Raw genomic sequence first — 21733 nt, 5'->3', positions numbered from 1 at the left:
AGCTACCTATCAGCTTTTAGCCTATCTCCACCACATGTGGCTTTAGTGAAGACTTGGAAGCCATTCAGGTACACTCCTATAGGTCAGAGATCAGTGCCTTGGTCCAGTGGATCCACTAACCCTTTGCTTGTCACACGAGCAATATACCTTTGATCTGTATAACTATAACTCCATTTATGAAATATAGGCTTTATGCAGTGTAGTGCGTAAAGTATTATAATCCTTTCCTATTGTCAGTGTAGGATAAACAATGCCCCAGGAGCCTGGTGCAAGCTGTAAGCTCACAGTAGGTTGACCAACTCATTTCACATCAGGAGACTAGTGCTAGTAAATATAGTGTAGAAATATATAAATGCAGCACGTTTGTTTTGCTCCCAATTTTCATAAGCTGAACTCAAAGTTCTAAGACTTTTTCTATGTACCCAAAAGGTCTTTTTTTCTCAAATATTGTTCACAAATTTGTCTAAGGACTCCTTCACACATCCGAGTCTCTCATACATATGGTGTCTGTTTTCACACGTACCGGAGACACATTCACACGCATACTAATTAAAGTCAATAGAGATCTTCACAACTCCATGTTTTCACAAGGACTGCATGTCCTGATGATTCTCATGGAGAGAAGGTAGATTTTTCTGGTAGCACAAGTCAAATACAAGAAATAATTAAAAAAAATGGCATAGTGTCCCTGTTATGTTTTCAAAACCAGCCAAGGGACAGCAGACAACTGGGGGCTTAAATTATTAGGGTAGGAAGGGCCATGGTTATTTGGCCCTTCCCAGTCTAAAAATAGCAGCCTGCAGCCGCCCCAGAAGTGGCACATCCATGAAATGCACCAATTCTGGCACTGTACTCGGCTATTCCCGTTGCCCTTGTGCGGTGGCAACCGGAGTTTATATGGGATTAATGCCAGCTGTGAGTTGACAGCTGGTATCAATCCCTGGTATTAGTAGTGGGTGGGCGTCTAGCAGACACCGCTATTATTAATCCAGTAGTTGGAAAGGAGTATATGTATAATAACAGTCAAGGCTCACCTGTGTTTGTTTTCTATAACCTACGCCTACCCATACCACTACCTCATCGCCACCATGGGCCACTTGATTCACAGCTTTGACGTCAGCAAACTGATCACCCAAAAGATGCCATACACACAGTCTGCAATCTGCGCTGTATAGTGAAAAACAGAATTAATCCGTGAGAACACTTCTCCAATGTGCCAGAGGCTATCAAATGTGAGCATTTGCACGCTCAAGTCGGTTACGACGACCAACTATAGTCAAGTGGAGATCTCAATAAAGACGATGAGCCTGCAGATGAGTTTCCCTGTGCTACTTTGTGACAGTTTGTGCAAAAATTCTTTGGTTATGCAAACCAATTCTTTTAAATGCCTTTGGAGACAGCTTATGGTAGAGAAATGAACATTCAATTCATGGGCAACAGTTCTGGTGGACATTACTGCAGTCTGCATGCTGTTTGCACGCTCCCTCAAAATTTGTGATATCTGTGGCACTGTGCATTTTAGAATTACTACATGTGAGGCTTAAACCATTGATGCAGCTGCCTCTCACCTTCGGCACTTGCCGTTAATCTTTATGACCACTTCTAGATTTGGGGAACTAACTCCGTTTCTAGGTTCTGGGACACGTGGGGTTCTCTTTCCCTCCAGCACAGCTCCCCTCTGGTTATTCTATTATTATATGTATTTAATCACTGTTATACCCTTCAGCACTTTAATAAATATTTAATATATTCGAATTTTGCTTGTGTGGGTATCCTTTTATTGCAAATGTAAAGACTCTCAGTGCTTCTGTTTCAACATTTTAGAATGGCCTTTTTTGTGGCCAGCCTAAGGCACCCCTGTGCCACACCTGTGAGTTGGATTATCTCAGCAAAGGGAAAGTTCTCACTAACATAAATTTAGACAAAGTTGTGAACAATATTTGGGAGAAAAAAAAACTTTTGTGTACATAAAAAGTCTTAGATCTTTGAATTCAGCTGATGAAAAATGGAAGTAAGAACAAAAGTGTTGAGTTTATATTTTTGTTGAGTGTTAAAACTAAGCTCATCAAGATGACTGGTAGTGAGCCCAGGGGATCATCCCACTGTCTTTCACTTGATAAACACACTTTACCCCAAACTTCACTTTTTTCAAGTGCCTTTGATAGTAATAATAATAATAATAATAATATTTTTATATAATGCCACCATATTCTGCAGCACTTTACAATTAAGTGGGGCATGTACAGACAATAAAGACAATACAATATAATATGATCAGTGAAGTGGTTCGACAGAAATACAATCATGGGGTCACCACGGGTGACAGACAGTCCTGTGGTGTCCGGCCATAGAAGGTCACAGTGTTTGGCCTGCTTGATTTCTATTTCCCTTTAGGATCCTGGAGCATTGTTCAGCCTGTTAGCTGCTGTTCATCAGTACTTTCCTTGTCTATATATATCTTCACTTCCTATTACTTGGTGCTGGTGATATTTGATACATCTTTATCAAGTCTTTATTGCAAGCAAGCGGCTTGCATACATCAGGAGAATCTTGGTGGTTGTTGCAGCTTCTCTCCCTGAGACACCTAGAGATAAGTTGTTTGTGGTTTCCCTTGTTTGTAATCCCTGTGTGTCCTTTACTGCCTAGTGGGGTTGACAAAGAGCTCATCCCATGCACTCCCTACCTAAGGCCCAGATCAGGATCAGCCTAGGGTCAGGTGTCCGGCTTGGCGCATAGGTGCAGAACCTATCTAGGGCAGAAAGGGAACCGACGGCCCAGCGGTAGAGGTCACCATCTCCCTCTCTTCCCTAGACACAGGGTTTCCCTTTCCTTTCTTTTCGCCGATCACTTGGTACTTCCCCGTACCTAGCGTGACACCTGGATGTAGCATTCGGGATGGATTGTAAAGGAGATCCTGTTAGGTGTCTACAGACGTTCATCAGGAATATGTTGGTACATTTGTCCATTCCTTCAATCATATGAAGTTTGCCATTAACGCATGCTGAACAACTGACCCAACTGTTCCCACCTCCAGACTTCACTGTTGGTATGATGTTAAAGGCCTCCAGAATGGTGTGTATTATAGCATCCAAAGAGTTCAATTTTGGTCTCATCCGACGATACTATATTTTCCCCATATTTCACAGGCTTGTCTAAATGTTGTTGTGCAAATTTTAAACATGCTTTGCATACCTTTTGTTCAGCAAGGGAGTTTTGCGTGGTGAGTGTGAATACAGGCCATGGAAGTTGAGTGGATTACTTATAGGAAAAATGTAGAGAAGGAATGGGTATATCCATTAAAGGAAAATCTTGATCCTTTATTTAAGTTCCATTAACAAACAGCTGCACTGACATATACAAATCATCTCTGCATGAGTGCTCAGTCATAGAAATATTAGATGTAATTTAAAAACACAATCAACCAATAAGAAGTACCGTATTTATCGGATTATATTATAAGACGCACTTTTCCTCCCAAAAATTTGGGAAGAAAGTAAGTGATGCGTCTTATAATCTGAATGTAGCTTACCAGGGTGGTGGAGAGGGGTCACAAGAGACTGGTGGAATGCTCAGGCGGCTGTGCAGGGGCTGCGGTGACTGTGCAGGGGCTGCGCGGCTGTGCGGTGTCTGTAGCCACAGTGCGGGGTCTCCGACGGCTGCTGCTGGGGCGGCTGTGCGGTGTTTGCAGTGGCTGTGCGGGTTCTGCTGCAGCTGCTGTGGCTGTGTGGTGTCTGAGCGGGGTCTCAGACGGCTGGGGCTGGGCCTGCTGTGTAGGGTCTCCGGCAGCTGGACTGATGCTGCGGGTCTAGCAGTAACTTCAAATACTGCCGCCCGGAGTTGGCGTGTGCGCAAATGGATCTCTCGGCTCAAGCTCTCATCAGCGCAGGTGCCGCCTCCGACCCATTGATCTCCTCCAGCGGACTTCAGGAAAATGGCGCCCAGAAGTGGTGCTTGCGCAGATGAGATCTCGGTTTGCCATTCAGCCTAGAGCTCAATCTGTGCTGTCTCTGGACGCCATTTCTTTGAAGCCCTCACCGAGCACAGCCGCCACCGCCACAGAAGCTGCCCTAGCACGGCAGCCTCAGCCTCCGCCGCGGCCTCAGCCTCCACCACAGCCCCAGCTTCTGCCGCAGCCCCTACAGTTTCTGGGACACACACCGCCCCTGCCACCTGTGAGTCCTCCACCACCACCGCTACTGCCCCTTCTGGTAAGACACAACCATACTACAAGATTTTGGGTGCGTCTTATAATCCGGTGTGTCTTATAAAATGAAAAATACGGTATGTGTAGCAATTCAAGAACAGTGTCATTGCGAAATTCATCCCTTACAGTTGTTTTGTATTTAACGTAAGGATCCAGTGTATTTCCTTTAAAAACACCTTTTTTTTTTACAATCTACAATTTGTGCTGGACATGTGAACTTTTCAATGCCATACCTTTATATAATGACTGGATTCCCCTGAGTAAGTGTTATTTTTTTGCGAATATTTATATACATATACAGTATGTTTTGAAATTATTTTTTTCATTTTTCTGTTTCTTTTATCCAATAAAACGTATATCACATATGATACATTCCACACAGTCAATAATGTGATCTGAATCACAATTAATAAAAGTTTTTATATCAAATTTCTTATCTTTGGGAAAAGCAATACTTTTCTCTTATTGCTAAATATACATATACTACATTTTTTACCACAGTTAAAAAAACTTGTTGTGGATAACCATATTGTTTTAATTTTTATTAGATTTAACCAACAAACTGGGTCAGAGAATATTGCTTAACCCTTACCTGACCTTGTACTTACTGGATACGTCCTGCTTGTCAGGTACTTCCCGACCTTGCACGTATGCAGTACGTCATGGCGATCACAGGGGCACAGGTACTGTGCTGAAGCGAACGCCGCTTAACCGACAGCTGAGTACCGGCTCTCACAGTGAGGGACAGACCCATGCAGTCCGTGGCTGTTTAACATGCTATATGCCGAGATCGATATCGTATGCAGCATTTAGGGGTCTGGCAAAGGGATTGAGCTCCCTTTCCCCTTTGATCAGTGCCTCCGCGATTTGATTGAGAAGGACCAATCGTTGCAATGGTGACCTGAGGTCTACATGACAACCTCTAGGACACCAAGGTACGGAAAGCCTCTGAGATCATGCCTGGATCTTGGTCCCAGATGCTTCTGTCAGTGCGGCACTGACAGCTATACACTGTGTGCAGAATTATTAGGCAAAGGAGTATTTTGATCACATGATAATTTTTATACATGTTGTCCTACTCCAAGCTGTATAGGTTTGAGAGCCAACTACCAATTAAGTAAATCAGGTGATGTGCATCTCTGTAATAAGGAGGGGTGTGGTGTAATGACATCAATACCCTTTATAAGGTGTGCTTAATTATTAGGCAACTTCCTTTCCTTTGGCAAAATGGGTCAGAAGAGAGATTTGACAGGCTCTGAAAAGTCCCAAATCTCTGCAGAGGGATGCAGCAGTCTTGAAATTGCCAAACGTTTGAAGCGTGATCACCGAACAATCAAGTGTTTCATGGCAAATAACCAACAGGGTCGCAAGGAGCGTGTTGGTCAAAAAAGGCGCAATAACTGCCCATGAATTGAGGAAAATCAAGCGTGAAGCTGCCAAGATGCCATTTGCCACCAGTTTGGCCATATTTCAGAGCTGCAACATTACTGGAGTATCAAAAAGCACAAGATGTGCCATACTCAGGGACATGGCCAAGGTAAGGAAGGCTGAAAAACGACCACCTTTGAACAAGAAACATAAGATAAAACGTCAAGACTGGGCCAAGAAATATCTTAAGATTGATGTTTCAAAGGTTTTATTGACTGATGAAATGAGAGTGACTCTTGATGGTCCAGATAGATGGGCCAAAGGCTGGATCAGTAAAGGGCAGAGAGCTCCACTCTGACTCAGATGCCAACAAGGTGGAGGTGGGGTACTGGTATGGACTGGTATCATCAAAGATAAACTTTTGGGACCTTTTCTGGTTGAGGATGGAGTGAAGCTCAACTCCCAGACCTACTACCAGTTTCTGGAAGATAACTTCTTCAAACAGTGGTACAGGAAGAAGTCGGTATCGTTCAAGAAAAACATGATTTTCATGCAGGGCAATGCTTCATCACATGCATCCAACTACTCCACAGCGTGGCTGGCCAGTAAAAGTCTAAAAGATGAAAAAATAATAATAATAATAAAGTTTATTTATACAGCGCCAACATATTCCGCAGCACTTTACAATCAGTTGGGGGTTGTATAGACAAAAACCAAGACAAAATAGTACATAATTCAACAGCTACAGTAGGAATGAGGGCCCTGCTTAAAAGCTTACAATCTATGGGTAAGAAGGGGGACACAAAAGGTGAAGCACACTTGTAGATCTGGCCGGCCATCGTTATGCTAGTTTATTGGTTACATATAAAGATGAATGATCTGGTCTTTAGACAGTAACCTTTTGGGTGCCCTTACGTGCTATTGGTTGTATGTAGGATGTGAGGACAGAAATAGGAGAAAGAAGGTTACGAGTGGCATTTAGAAGGTGGGACGAGGAGAGTTAGGTTAGTAAGTTATTATGATAAGCTTGTCTGAAGAGATGTATTTTAATGTACACTTAAAAATTTGGGGGCTGGAGATTAGTCACATTCTTTGGGGTAGTGCATTCCAGAAAACTGGCGCGGCACGAGAAAAGTCTTGGAGACGGAGGTGTGAGGTTCGTATTATGGAGGATGTTAGTCATTTGCGGAACGAAGGGGGTGGGTGGGATGATAGACAGAGATGAGGGATGATAATGACATGGCCCCCTTGTTCACCTGATCTAAACCCCATAGGGAACCTGTGGTCCCTCATAAAATGTGAGATCTACAGGGAGGGAAAACAGTACACCTCTCGGAACAGTGTCTGGTAGGCTGTGGTGGCTGCTGCACGCAATGTCGTAAACAGATCAAGCAACTGACAGAATCTATGGATGGTAGGCTGTTGAGTGTCATCATAAAGAAGGTGGCTATATTGGTCACTAATTTTTTTGGGCTTTGTTTTTGCATGTCAGAAATGTTTATTTCTAAATTTTGTGCAGTTATATTGGTTTGCCTGGTGAAAATAAACAAGTGAGATGGGAATATATTTGGGTTTTATTAAGTTGTCCAATAATTCTGCACAGTAATAGTTACCTGCACAAACAGATATCCTCCTAAGATGGCCAAATCTAAAAAAAAACACTCAAACTTCCAAATATATTAAGCTTAGATATTTATGAGTTTTTTGGGTTGATTGAGAACATAATTGTTGATCAATAATAAAAACAATACTCTAAAATACAACTTGCCTAATAATTCTGCCCACGGTGTAGTGTATTGCAATGCGTTATAGTTGCAATCAGGGCAGTAAGAGGTAATGTACCATATAGAGACTAAGTAAAAAAGTAAAAAAAAGTAAGATTATAAAAAAATAGAAAATAAAGCACTACATTTCTTGCAATAAATATGCATATTTATGTAAAAAAAAAAAAGTACACATATTTGGTATCACTGGGTCCATAACAATCTGATCTATAAAACTGTCACACTAGTTAACCCCTTCAGTGAACATCGTAAAAAATAAAAATAAAAAACATAGCAAGAACTATATCTTTTCACCATACAGCTGATATAAAAGTAAATATATAATAAAATATATAATAATATAAATAATAATAATATAAAAAATATATAAGTAAATAAATCGTAATGAAAAATACATATATAAATAAAAATGGTACCACTGAAAATGTCATCTTGTCCCACAAAAAAAAGCCACCTTTCAGTTGACAGCAAAAAAATAGAAAAGCTATGGTTCTCAGAATAAAGCAATGCAAAACCAATTTTTTCTATAAAATACTTTTTATAGTTTAACCCCTTAACGACCGCGGGCCGTAAAATTACGTCCTAAATGACATAATCTTACTGCCCGCGGTCCTCCGGCGGCAGCATGCCGCGATCGGCACACATCTCAGCTGATTTTCACAGCTGAGATGTGTGCCTGCTAGGCACGAGCAGAATCGTTATCTGCTCGTGCCGATTAACCCCTTATATGGCGCTGTCAATACATGACAGCGCCATTATAAGCGCGATCGCGGTAAAGTTTTACTTACCGCCGAAACCGGAAGTCACGTGACGCGATCACGTGACTCCCGATAGTTGTCATGGTAGCACAGGGTCATGTGATGACTCCTGTACTACACATGAATTGGTTTCACTTTCGCTGTGCCCGGGGCACAGCAAAAGAGAAAGACAGCGTATCTGCTGTTTACAGCCTTCCAGCTGTGATCAGCAGATACTGCAGAGCGATCGGAATGCTGATCGCAATAGCCCCCTAGGGGGACTAGTAAAATAAAAAAAAAAGTAAAAAAATAAGTTTTAAAAAATTAAAAAAAAACAAAAAAACCTAAAAGTTCAAATCACCCCCCATTCGCCCCATTGAAAATTAAAGGGTTAAAAAAATAAAAAATATACACACATTTGGTATCGCCGCGTTCAGAAACGCCCGATCTATCAAAATATAAAATCAATTAATCTGATCAGTAAACGGCGTAGCGGCAAAAAAATTCCAAACGCCAAAACGACGTTTTTTTGTCGCCACAACTTTTGCGCAAAATGCAATAAGAGGCGATCAAAACGTAGCATCTGCGCAAAAATGGTACCGTTAAAAACGTCAGCTCGAGACGCAAAAAATAAGCCGTCATTGAGCCTAAGATCCCGAAAAATGAGAACGCTACGGGTCACGGAATATGGCGTAAAACGTGCGCCACTTTTTTCGGACAAACTTCCGATTTTTTTTTAACCCCTTATATGAAAGTAAACCTATACATGTTTGGTGTCTACGAACTCGCACTGACCTGAGGCATCACACCCACACATCAGTTTTACCATATAGTGAACACAGTGAATAAAATATCTCAAAAACCATAGTGCTATCGCACTTTTTTTGCAATTTTTCAGCATTTGGAATTTTTTTGCCATTTTCTAGTACACAATATGGTAAAACTGATGGTTTCATTTAAAAGTACAGCTCGTTCCGCAAAAAATGAGCCCTCACATGACCATATTGACTGAAAAATAAAAAAGTTACGTCTCTCAGAAAAAGAATGGCGAAAAAAAAAAACGGAAAGCGAAAAATCGGCCGGTCGTGAAAGGGTTAAAAGCAACAAAGCATAAAAAAACTATATATGTGGTATTGTTGTATTTGTACTGATCTGAAGAATAAAACTGTCATATTTTTTAGACAGTGAAATGTGTAAAAAAACCCAAATATGAACAATTCCTGAAATGCTGTTTCTTTTCCATTGTGCCTCACAAAAAGCGGAATAGACAGTGATAAAAAATATTATGTGGCCTCAGAATGTTAACAATGAAAACTCCAACTGATCTCTTAAGAAACAAGCCCTCATATGACTCTGTCAGCAGAAAAATTATAAAAAAATCCTGTAGCCAAATTCAACTATGCAAAAAACCTTTATTTTGTAAAAAAAAAAAAAAAAAAAAAGCTTGTGTTTTTTTTTTTTTTTGTGTGATAGTAGCCAAACCTAAAAAATAAATATAAATCTGGTATCCCTGTGATTATACTGACCTAAGGAATTAAACAGTCCTATCACTTATGCCGCATCTTCCAAAGATCGCAGTACGGCGTGGCTCAAATTTATCCTGCGCTCTACATTGAGTGTTTACACTGGGGATTATGTGTAAATCCTTGAAAATTGTGATTCAGATAAACTTCCCAAAGGAAAATTCACTGTAATGAGGCAGAGGGAGTCATTTTGAAGTCCCGTCTGGCATCATCTTTTTACACGAATTGGCAGGTCTCCAGGCGCACGAGTTGAGCACAATGTACAGACACTGCAATATACTGGGTATGACAAAGGCTTATTTGCAATTTTTAATTCTGCAACATTCACTACGTTTGACTCCATGGGTTGTTTCCAGAGACTACATTATCACTACACCCATAGATGAACTTCCAGAGGGGTGTAATTTTCAAAATTTGGTCACTTGAGGAGGTTTCTGCTGTTCTGGTACTCAGGGGCTCTGCAAATGGAGTCTGCAAACTATTCTCGGGAAATCTGTGCTCCAAAAATCAAACACTTCCTTCTCCTTTCCTCCAAAACACTGTGATGCGAACAGTACTGTCACATGTGGGGTATTGCCACATTCAGGAGATATTGTATAACATATTGTGGGGCCTTTTTTTCATCTATTCCCGTTATTGAAAATTGGAAATCTGGTTTAAAACAACATTTAGTGGTAAAAATGAAATTATTTTTTGTTCACTGTCCATTAGTATACAATTTTGTGACACACTTGTAGTGTCAATATGCTCACTGCACTCCTAGATGAATGAATTGAGTGGTACAGTTTGTAAAATGGGGTCACTTGTGAGGGATTTATGCTGTTCTGGCACCTCAGGGACTCTGCCAATTTCTCATGGCACCCCCCAAATCATTCCATCTAAATCTGAACTCAAATATGGCCCTTCTTCCCTTCTTCACTCAGGAGAAATTGCACAACAAATTGCATGGTCCATTGTCTCCTATTACTCTAGTGAAAATAAAAATATTGGGGTTAAAGTGACTTTTTTTTATTTTCACGGCTCAACGTTATAAAATACTGTGAAGCACCTGGTGGTTTAAGGTGCTCTCCAAACATCTAAATAAATTCCTTGAGGAGTCCAGTTTCCAAAATAGGGTCACTTGTAGGGGGGTTTCTATTGTTTAGACACCACAGGGACTTTGCCAGTGTGACATGGCGTCTGCAAACCATTCCAAATGATTCTGAACTCAAATATGGCACTCATTCCCTTCTTCATTTTATACTGTGCCCCAACAGTAGTTTGCAACCACATGGCGTCCACTAACAATTCTGGACAATTTTGATTTCATCGCATTATCTCCTATTAACTTTTTACAGTTTTGCAGTAAAAAATAATTTTTTCAGTTTCACAACTCAACGTTATAAAATTCTGTGAAGCACTTGGGGGTTTAAGATGCTCACCAAACGTCAAGCTATATTCCTTGAGGGATCTAGTTTCCAAAGTGGGCTCAATTCTGGGGGTTTAAACTGTTTAGGCACATTATGGGCTCTCCAAACACAATATGGCATCCGCTAACGATTGCAGCTAATTTTGCTTTCAAAAAGCCAATGACTCTCCTTCCCTTCCGAGCCCTGATGTGCGCCCAAACGGTAGTTTCCAACCACATATGAGGTATTAGCGTACTCAGAGGAAATCGCAGAACAAATTGTACAGTGCATATTCTCATGATATCCTTCTGAAAATGAAAGATTTAGGGTTAAAGCAACATTTTTGGGGTAAAAATGTATTTTTTCCATTTTCAAGGCTCAACGTTATAAAATTCTATGAAGCACCTGGGGGTTCAAGGTGCTTTCCAAACAGCTACATAAATTCCTTGAGGGGTCTAGTTTCCAAAATGGGGTTTCCACTGTTTAGGCACATCAGGGGCTCTTCAAACGCGACATGGCGTCCGCTATGTACTCCAGACAATTTTCCGCTCTAAAATTCAAATAGAGTTCCTTCACTTCTGAGGCCTGCCGTGCTCCAAAACAGTTGATTTCCCCTACACATGGGGTATTGGCATACTCAGGTCAAATTGCACAACAAATTGTATGTTGCACTTTCTCTTGTTACCCTTTTAAAATGCAAAATTTGGGGCTAAAGTAACATTTTTGTGTGAAAAGTAAAATTTTCATATTTTTCCTTCCTGATTGCTTTAGCTCCTTAATAAAATTATTTATTCCTACAGAAAATATGTTTTGCTCTTAGAAATTCTCCAGTTGGTATCACTTTAATTGTACGGTTTGGGTGGCAATTATTGGCATGCAACACTACATTGCCACTGACAGGTTTATGGAAAATTAAGGTATAGACTAACCCTGTAATAGAATTACTTTAATTTCCAGAAATTGTATAACAGTTTTAGAATATATAGCAGTAAACCTTAAACTGACTTCATTATTGTTCAGATATTTGATAAAATCTGGTATGGCCGTTATGTTGTTCCTCCAGATGATTAAAATATCATCTATATAGTGGCCATACCAGATAATATTGGATATGAAACTATTAAAGTCACTTTTCCCACCAGGAGACAAAAATGCCAGAGGGTGAAAAATATTTCCAGAAAGTATTCAGCGTTAAAGAAAAAAAAATGATATCCCAACAAATATTCCTTGGCCATTACAATGAAATGTTTAACCGCTTCAGCCGCAGGTAATTACACCTATATGGCTAAGGACGTAATGTTACGGCCCGCGGTCGTTAAGCAGTTAAGATCTTTAGTATAATCACTATGGTGATTAAGTTGGTATTCAAGGGCTATAATAGCAAAATCATGCGGGATGCATGATTCAAGTTCGATATCACATGATATAAATGGAAAGCTCTGATTCCATTGTATTTTATTCATGGCATATAATATGGCATTGGGATCTTTGACACAGCTTGGAGTTATCTGTACCAAAGGGCACAATGATCATCCACCCACAAACTAAGACCCTTATTGATGGATCCAATTCCAGCAATGATAGGCCAAAGAAGAGGAGGAAATATGTGTCAGTTGGATCACTGGATAAACTCCTGTATGTATTTTTATTGTGTAACATATAACAGGCTTGTGCTAGATAAATCTGTTTTTCCAGTATCACCGCGCTCCCAGATTTATCAGATTTTTAATAATAAGATTGTCATTGTATATTAATTCTGCAATAGCTCTCATATGTTTTACAGATAAATTACCCCTGTGATTAAACTTGGCATTGTGTTAATGATATAGCAAATTTAATTCTCTTTCCACAATGCATTGGAAGAGTCTAAAGCTGAAACCTGAGATTTTTGGGGTAATATTTTGGGTCTTTGAAAACAATATTAATTTGATTTTCATTGACTAGATCTGTATTGATAACGACACTCTCAAATTCATGTAGTGACATAACAGCATTTTGTTCTGAAAATAATAAATCAACAAATTAGTTATTACAAATGAGGTAATGTGCACCATCGTTAGAATTGAGATCTTCTGTAAAAAAAAAATGTCTCTTACTGGTTAGTAATTGAGTAATTGAGTGAATCAATAATGTTTAGAATAAATAGAATTTTTGATCCGGAACAGAGTTGAGACCCTTTGAAACCACCTCTACCTGCTCTTTGGAAGAACAGTAGGGGTAAGTATAATGACATTGTCATGGCTTTTGGATAATTAATTCTAGTCTTTTTTTCCTGTAAAATGTTCCTTTGCATTTTCTTTCCGTTTTTTTAACATTTACCATCTATTGGTATTATTGGAAGCAGAATACCTTTTTCTAATCTGTGAGTAATCTGGACTAGAATCTGATGATTCGAAATCAGAAGAGGAGAAATTAATTTTTCTTTAAGATAGATTTAGGCAGATTTTTCTATAATCCATAATTATCAACATTAACAGAAATAACACTTGAAATAGATCACTCTGTTTTTAATGACTATATAATATAAAGGTGGTTTTCCACTCATACACCCAGATTATTTTTGTAATTAATACAATCATGCTAAAACTTTCTATTCTTTATAAGCATAATGGAGTTCTTAAATGTATCCACATTTTCTAGTATTATTCTAGTAGTATTTTCTAGTTTAATGAATTATTTTGCTCATGAGAGGAAAATTCAGTCATTTGTTTTTTGATGTCCTCTATTTCTTGTTTAGTATCAGTCAACTTCAGATTCTTCTCAGATATCAATAAATTCAGTAATTTGAATGAACATTTACTTAAGATTTCATTTAATTCAAAAGTCCTCTGAAAAAACATAGGCATTATTCTGATTCTCGTAACCTCTTGGAATCATCTGGCGTTCTAAATAAGTACTGAGGGTGTTACAATCCCACCATGTGTGTGTGTCCTGATTGAGGTTTTTCCATGCTGTGCATTAACTCTATAATTTCCACACTCACTAATGCCGGCTCATGTGAATTGAACACCTGCGCCAATTTAGCAAAATGGTCAGTAGAACCAGATTCCTCCATAGAAACACCGGTGGTATTGTATTCCTCCACATACTGGTGCACCTCAATAAATTAGAATGTCATCAAAAATGTAATTTATTTCATTCATTCATTCAATACAAAAAGAGAAACTTGTCAGCAGAGTGAAGGATGAAGTGCTCCAACATTTCCTGGTAGATGGCTTCGCTGACTTTGGTCTACACCAGCAGATGACATGGCTCCCCAAACCATCAATGATTGTGGAAACTTCTTACTAGACCTCAAATAGCTTGGATTGTGGCCTCTCCACTATTCTAGACTCAGAGATCTTGATTTTAAAAATGAAATTAAAAATTTACTTTCATGTGAAAACAACACCTTGGACCACTGAGCACCAATCCAGTTTATTGTCTAATAGGCCTAGGTAAGACGTTCTCTAAAAGCACTGACTCTAGCACCAGTCTACTCCTTGTAAATCTCCCTCAAATTTTTGAATTGCCTTTTCTTAACAATCCTATCAAGGTTACAGTTATCCCGGTTGCTTGTGCACCTTTTCCTATCACACTTGTTCCTTCCACTCAACTTTCCATTAATATGCAATTCATCACTCTGTGAACAGCTAGCTTCTTTAATAATGATCTTTTGTGGCTTACCCTCCTTGTGAACTGTGTCAATGACTGCCTTCTGGAAATCTGTCAAATCAGCAGTTTTTCCCATGATTGTGAACCAGACTAAGAGATCATTTTAAATGCTTAGGAAGCCTTTGCAGGTGTTTTGTGATATTTATTCTAATTTTCTGAGATATTAACTTTTGGGTTTTCATTGGCTGTAATCCATAATCATCAACATTAACAGAAATAACACTTGAAATAGATCACTCTGTTTGTAATGACTATATAATATATGAGGTTTCCTTTTTGTATTGAATTACTGAAATAATTTAACTTTTTGATGATATTCTAATTTATTGAGATGCACTTGTATATTGGGATGAATGTAAGTCTAGATAATGTACTAAATAAATTGTTACACAAAAATCAGAGGTCTAGAAAAAAAGAAGGGCATTTACATATGCAGGGTATGAAGAAATGCAATTTCAGAACATATACAGTTGAAACCAGAAGTTTACATAAAAAGACACATATGGATGTTTTTCTCATTATTTGACTTGAAATCAGAATAAACCTTTCCCATTTTAGGTCAATTAGGATTACCAAAATTATTTTTATTTGCCAAATGCCAGAATAATGACAGATTTCAGCTGGTGTCATGACTTTCCATGCCTTTTTGCATCTTTCTGCATGTGTTCAATACTTTTTCCCTGTGTCAATTCTCATTATTACACATAACTCAATTTATGAAAAGCTATGGTTTGATTTCTTTGCCTGTGTGAACTGGATGACTTGTTAACAATATCTGGTGAGAATTTCATGTCAATAGCACTTTTTAGAATTAGATTTACTTAGAAAATTGGTGACGTGTTCAATCCGTACTACACCCACTGTATTCTCTGTCTATAGGAATGTTGATCGTACATGCTTACAACTGCTCCATTTACTCGGGATACTTTGAGACACCCATTCACAGAATCAAGAGGTTTCCAGAAGCTGGACTCCCAGCAATTAAACATTTATTACCAATCTTGTGGAGAGGTGATGAAAAATATTTATTAGACAACCCTTTTAAGTTCCTTTTTCAGTTTAATGGTATTTGCATAGTTTTGCAATAACATTAGATAAAAAAGACATTGTTCCTAGGAAACAACACCACTGTATTTAGCTGTCTCCTCGGATTTGCATGTATTTTCTGCATTACACGTCCTATTATAATTAGTGATGAGCGAGTACTAAAAAGCTCGGGTGCTCGAGGCTCGGGCCGAGCATCCCAAGATATTCGTGTACTCGGCCCGAGCACCGAGCCCAATGTTATCCTATGGGAGACCCGAGTATTTTTGTGAAATGACCCCCGGCAGCATGTAGAAACCCTAAAAATGGCACAAAAGTCTCAGAAGAGTGCTCAAATGACATGGCAACAGCATGGGGAAGACCCCTTGAAGCATCTATCACTCAAAAGTCACAGCTGTGAACAATTTTGTCCGCGTTTTACGCCATTTTTATGGACTCACCAGAAAACCTTCAAAAATGACACCAAAATGAATTTTCATGGCGGAAATGTTAAGGGCACATACCCAATAGTGAGATAGAGCTAATGTATGTTACTTTTTGAGATTAATACATGAAAGATTTTACGTAAAACATTGTGTGGCACTCCGATGTCCCTGAGAAGAGACGTACATAAAGGCCTCTGAGTCTAATGTGCCCATTTTGAGGAAGTGAGTCTTTGTAGTATTTTCCTTTGCCAGGGCAGTCCAAAATTGTGAGGTTCACCAATGCCCCTGCATACAGACGTGCATGAGGGCCTGTAAACCTGAAGTGCCCATTGTAAGGAAGTGGGTCTATTGTAGTATAGCCCTTAGGCAGGGCAGCCAAAAATTGGGAGGCTCCACGTTGTCCCTGGATAGAGACGTGCATGAGGGCCTCAAAACATTAAGTGTCCATTGTCAGGAAGTGGGTGTATTATAGTATAGCCCTTAGGCAGGGCAGCCAAAAATTGGGAGGCTCCACGTTGTCCCTGGATAGAGACGTGCATGAGGGCCTCAAAACATTAAGTGTCCATTGTCAGGAAGTGGGTGTATTATAGTATAGCCCTTAGGCAGGGCAGCCAAAAATTGGGAGGCTCCATGTTGTCCCTGGATAGAGACGTGCATGAGGGCCTCAAAACATTAAGTGTCCATTGTCAGGAAGTGGGTGTATTATAGTATAGCCCTTAGGCAGGGCAGCCAAAAATTGGGAGGCTCCACGTTGTCCCTGGATAGAGACGTGCATGAGGGCCTCAAAACATTAAGTGTCCATTGTCAGGAAGTGGGTGTATTATAGTATAGCCCTTAGGCAGGGCAGCCAAAAATTGGTAGGCTCCACGTTGTCCCTGGATAGAGACGTGCATGAGGGCCTCAAAACATTAAGTATCCATTGTCAGGAAGTGGGTGTATTATAGTATAGCCCTTAGGCAGGGCAGCCAAAAATTGGGAGGCTCCACGTTGTCCCTGGATAGAGACGTGCATGAGGGCCTCAAAACATTAAGTGTCCATTGTCAGGAAGTGGGTGTATTATAGTATAGCCCTTAGGCAGGGCAGCCAAAAATTGGGAGGCTCCACGTTGTCCCTGGATAGAGACGTGCATGAGGGCCTCAAAACATTGTTGAGGAGAAGGAGGAGCAGTCCAGCGATTATCCAAAGTCCAGAAGTGTGTACCCATGGGTGAGTGGAGGTACATGGCAAATTCCCGTTACAAACTTTAAATTCCGCTCTCATTTGCTGGTGGTGTGGTGAAGTCTGGCCCAATCCAACCCTTGTTCATCTTGATCAGAGTCAGCCTGTCAGCATTTTTAGTTGACAGGCGGGTGCGTTTATCTGTAATGATTCCACCTGCGGCACTAAAAACACGCTCTGACAAAACGCTAGCGGCAGGGCAGGCCAGGACTTCCAAGGCGTAGAGAGCCAATTCATGCCACATTTCCACCTTGGATACCCAATAATTGTAAGGCACAGAGGAATGTCGGAGTACAGTTGTTCAATCTGCAAGGTACTCCTTGAGCATCTGGGCAAACTTAGGATTTCTTGTGGCACTACCCCACACCTCAGGGGCTGTGGTATGTGAGGGGCTGAGAAAACTGTCCCACATCTTAAAGACTGTTCCCCTACCTCTGGCGGATTGGACTTGTGCCTCTCTCGGCTGTACGCCTTGGTTGTCCACTGATTCCTGACCTATGCCGCTAGCGTTTTGTGAGGGGAATGCTTTGCCTACTTCCGTGACTATGGCCTTCCGGAACTGCTGCATTTTGGTTGACCTCTCCGCCTCGGGAATAAGAGACATAAAGTTCTCCTTGTAGCGTGGGTCTAACAGTGTTACCAACCAGTAATGATTGTCGGCCAAGATGTTCTTAACGCGAGGGTCACGAGACAGGCAGCTTACCATAAAGTCAGGCATGTGCGCCAGACTCTTAACAGCCAGGACTTCAGTAGCCTGACCAACACGATGACTGAACATGCTGTCCTCCTCCTCCTCCTCATCTACCCTGTCCTCTGGCCAGCCACGCTGAACCGAGGATATGACTGGTGTGCATGTCATATCCTCAATTTGGCCGGAGAGTTGCTCCATGTCTTCATCCTCCTCCTCGTCATAGTCCTCCACTGCACGTTGTGATGAGACGAGGCTGGGCTGTGTGTTATCACCCACACCCACTACTGTTTCTTGCTGCAACTCATCGCGCTCCGCCTGCAATGCATCATGTTTGTTTTTGAGCAGAGACCGTTTTAGAAGGCAGAGTAGCGGTATTGTGACGCTAATAATGGCGTCATCACCGCTCACCATCTTGGTGGAGTCCTCAAAGTCTTGGAGGATGGTACATAGGTCGGACATCCATCTCCACTCCTCAGGTGTTATGTGTGGAGTTTGACCCATTTCCCAACGGCTTAGGTGATGCAGCTACTCAACAACTGCCCTCTTCTGCTCACATATCCTGACCAACATGTGCAGAGTTGAATTCCAATGCGTGGGGACATCACACACCAGTCTGTGAGCCGGAAGATGCAAACGGCGCTGAAAGCCGGCAAGGCCGGCTGAAGCAGTAGGTGACTTTCGAAAATGTGCAGACAGGCGGCGAACTTTTACCAGCAGATCAGACAGCTCTGGGTATGACTTTAGAAACCGCTGAACCACGAGGTTGAGCACATGGGCCACGCACGGAACATGTGTCAGCTGGCCTCGCCTCAAAGCTGCCACCAGGTTCCGGCCATTGTCACACACGACCTTTCCTGGCTTTAGGTTCAGAGGTGTGAGCCAGTGATCTGCCTGCTGTTTCAGAGCTGTCCACACCTCTTCTGCATTGTGGGGTTTGTCACCTATGCAGATTAGCTTCAGCACAGCCTGTTGCCGCTTCGCCGAGGCAGTGCTGCAGTGCTTCCAGCTTGGGACTGGTGTGGAGGGTAAAGTGGATGAGGATGCGCAGGAGGAGGAGGAGGCTGAAGAGCATGACATTCCGGAGGTGTAGAGTGTGGGTGAAACCCTGACTGAGGTAGGGCCTGCAAACCTTGGTGTGGGAAGGACGTGTTCCGTCCCTCGCTCAGACTGGGTCCCAGCTTCCACAATATTAACCCAGTGTGCCGTCAACGAGATGTAGCGGCCTTGCCCACAAGCACTTGTCCACGTGTCTGTGGTTAGATGGACTTTGGGTGAAACAGCGTTGTTCAGGGCACGTGTGATGTTTTGTGACACGTGGTTATGCAACGCGGGGACGGCACACCGAGAGAAATAGTGGCGGCTGGGGACCGAGTAACGTGGGACAGCTGCCGCCATCAGGTCGCGGAATGCTTCTGTCTCCACCAGCCTAAAAGGCAACATTTCCAGCGCAAGCAGTCGCGAAATGTTAGAATTTAGAACTGTGGCATGTGGGGCGTTGGCAGTGTATTTGCGCCTGCGTTCAAAGGTTTGCTGAATGGATAACTGAACGCTGCGCTGGGACAAGGACGTGCTTGATGATGGTGTTATTTCTGCGTAGGCAACTGCAGGTGCAAGACCGGAGGAGGCTTGTTCGCAGGCAGCATGGACAGGGGATTGGCTCGCATGCACAACCAGCGAAGACGTAGCAGTGACATCAGCAAGCACTGCTCCTCGACTCTGTTGTACTTCCCACAAAGTCGGGTGCTTGGCTGACATGTGCCTGATCATGCTGGTGGTGGTCAGGCTGCTAGTTTTGGTACCCCTGCTGATGCTGGCACGGCAGGTGTTGCAAATGGCCTTTTTAGAATCATCTGGAGCCAACTTAAAAAACTGCCAGACTCGGGAAGACCTAACATTTGTACAGGCACCTTGTGTCGTGTTGTTGTTCCGGGGAACGGTTGCCTGACTTCTGCCTGGAGCCACCACCCTGCTTCTTACTGCCTGTTGGGATGCTACGCCTCCCTCCCCCTGTGCACTGCTATCCTCGCTCTGCATATCCTCCTGCCAGGTTGGGTCAGTTACTGGATCATCCACCACGTCGTCTTCCTCTTCCGCACCCTGCTCCTCCTCCTGACTTCCTGACAATTGTGTCTCATCATCGTCCACCCCTTGTTGAGACACGTTGCCAACTTCGTGAGAACGTGGCTGCTCAAATATTTGGGCATCTGTACATACGATCTCCTCATGACCCACTTCAACATGAGCTGGCGAGAGGCCAGAATGTGCGAATGGAAACGTGAACAGCTCTTCCGAGTGTCCAAGTGTGGGATCATTAATGTCCGAGGACGTGTACTCAGCCTTGTGGTAGGAAGGAGGATCAGGTTCTGAAATGTGCGGTGCAGTATCACGGCTACTGACACTTGACCGTGTGGAAGACAGAGTGTTTGTGGTGGTGCCAATCTGACTGGAAGCATTATCCGCTATCCAACTAACAACCTGTTGACACTGGTCTTGGTTCAAGAGCGGTGTACTGCTGCGGTCCCCAAGAATTTGGGACAGGACGTGCGAGCGACTAGATGTGGCCCTTTGTTGTGGCGAAATTAGAGCTTGCCCACGACCTCGGCCTCTGCCTGCACCACCATCACGTCCACTTCCTTGTTCCTTGCCAACGCCCTTGCGCATTTTGCAATGCTGTGCTGACGTGTATTCACTAGACTTGTGCGTTATATCCAAGTTTGTGCAAATCGTGCACCTGTACGCTGCCACCGACAGGCACACACGTGCGGTTTTTAAATGCAAGCACGGACGCACTAAGAACCTAACAGGTTTTTAGGAGCGACAATTACTGAGAAGTCTGACACTATCAGCCACTGCTGACTGACGTGTATTATACACTACACTTGTGCGTTATATAATAGTTTGTGAAAAACGCACACAAGTGCACCTGTACGCTGCGACCGACAGGCACACACGTGCGGTTTTTAAATGCAAGCACGGACGCACTAAGAACCTAACAGATTTTTAGGAGCGACAATTACTGAGAAGTCTGACACTATCAGCCACTGCTGACTGACGTGTATTATACACTACACTTGTGCGTTATATAATAGTTTGTGAAAAACGCACACAAGTGCACCTGTACGCTGCCACCGACAGGCACATACGTGCGGTTTTTAAATGCAAGCACGGACGCAATAAGAACCTAACAGGTTTTTAGGAGCGACAATTACTGAGAAGTCTGACACTATCTGGACTGTTTTAGACTGTGTACACCAGCCCCAGATATGATGAAGGCTGGTATACGGTCACCACTAGGAATGGCTATATACCCTGCCTGCCTGCCTGCCTGCCTGTATACTGCTACAATAGTCCTGACAAGGACTCTTCAGGTCACTAGCCTGTATTCCGACCTGGCTATACCCTGCCTGTATATAGCAACAATAGTCCTGAGAAGGACTCTGCTACTGTACTCTGACCTGGCTATTCCCTGCCTGCCTGTATACAACTTATTGTATGTCCTGAGAAGGACTTCTGGTCACACTGTTTGCAGCCCTGCTCCGGAACTAACAATAAAGGGCCGCAAACCTTTCCCTGAAGCAGCAACCCTCTCCCTGCACTGACTGTCTGGATGGCTGTGAGCAGAGCACAGCGCGCCCGCCGGTATAAAGGCTCGGTCACGCTGTGCGGGCCGGCCAATCACTGCAATTCCACAACTAAC

This window comes from Anomaloglossus baeobatrachus, chromosome 1, assembly GCF_048569485.1.
Source record: "Anomaloglossus baeobatrachus isolate aAnoBae1 chromosome 1, aAnoBae1.hap1, whole genome shotgun sequence".
In the NCBI taxonomy this organism is placed as follows: Eukaryota; Metazoa; Chordata; class Amphibia; order Anura; family Aromobatidae; genus Anomaloglossus; species Anomaloglossus baeobatrachus.
Note: the sequence above shows the minus strand (reverse complement) of the source record.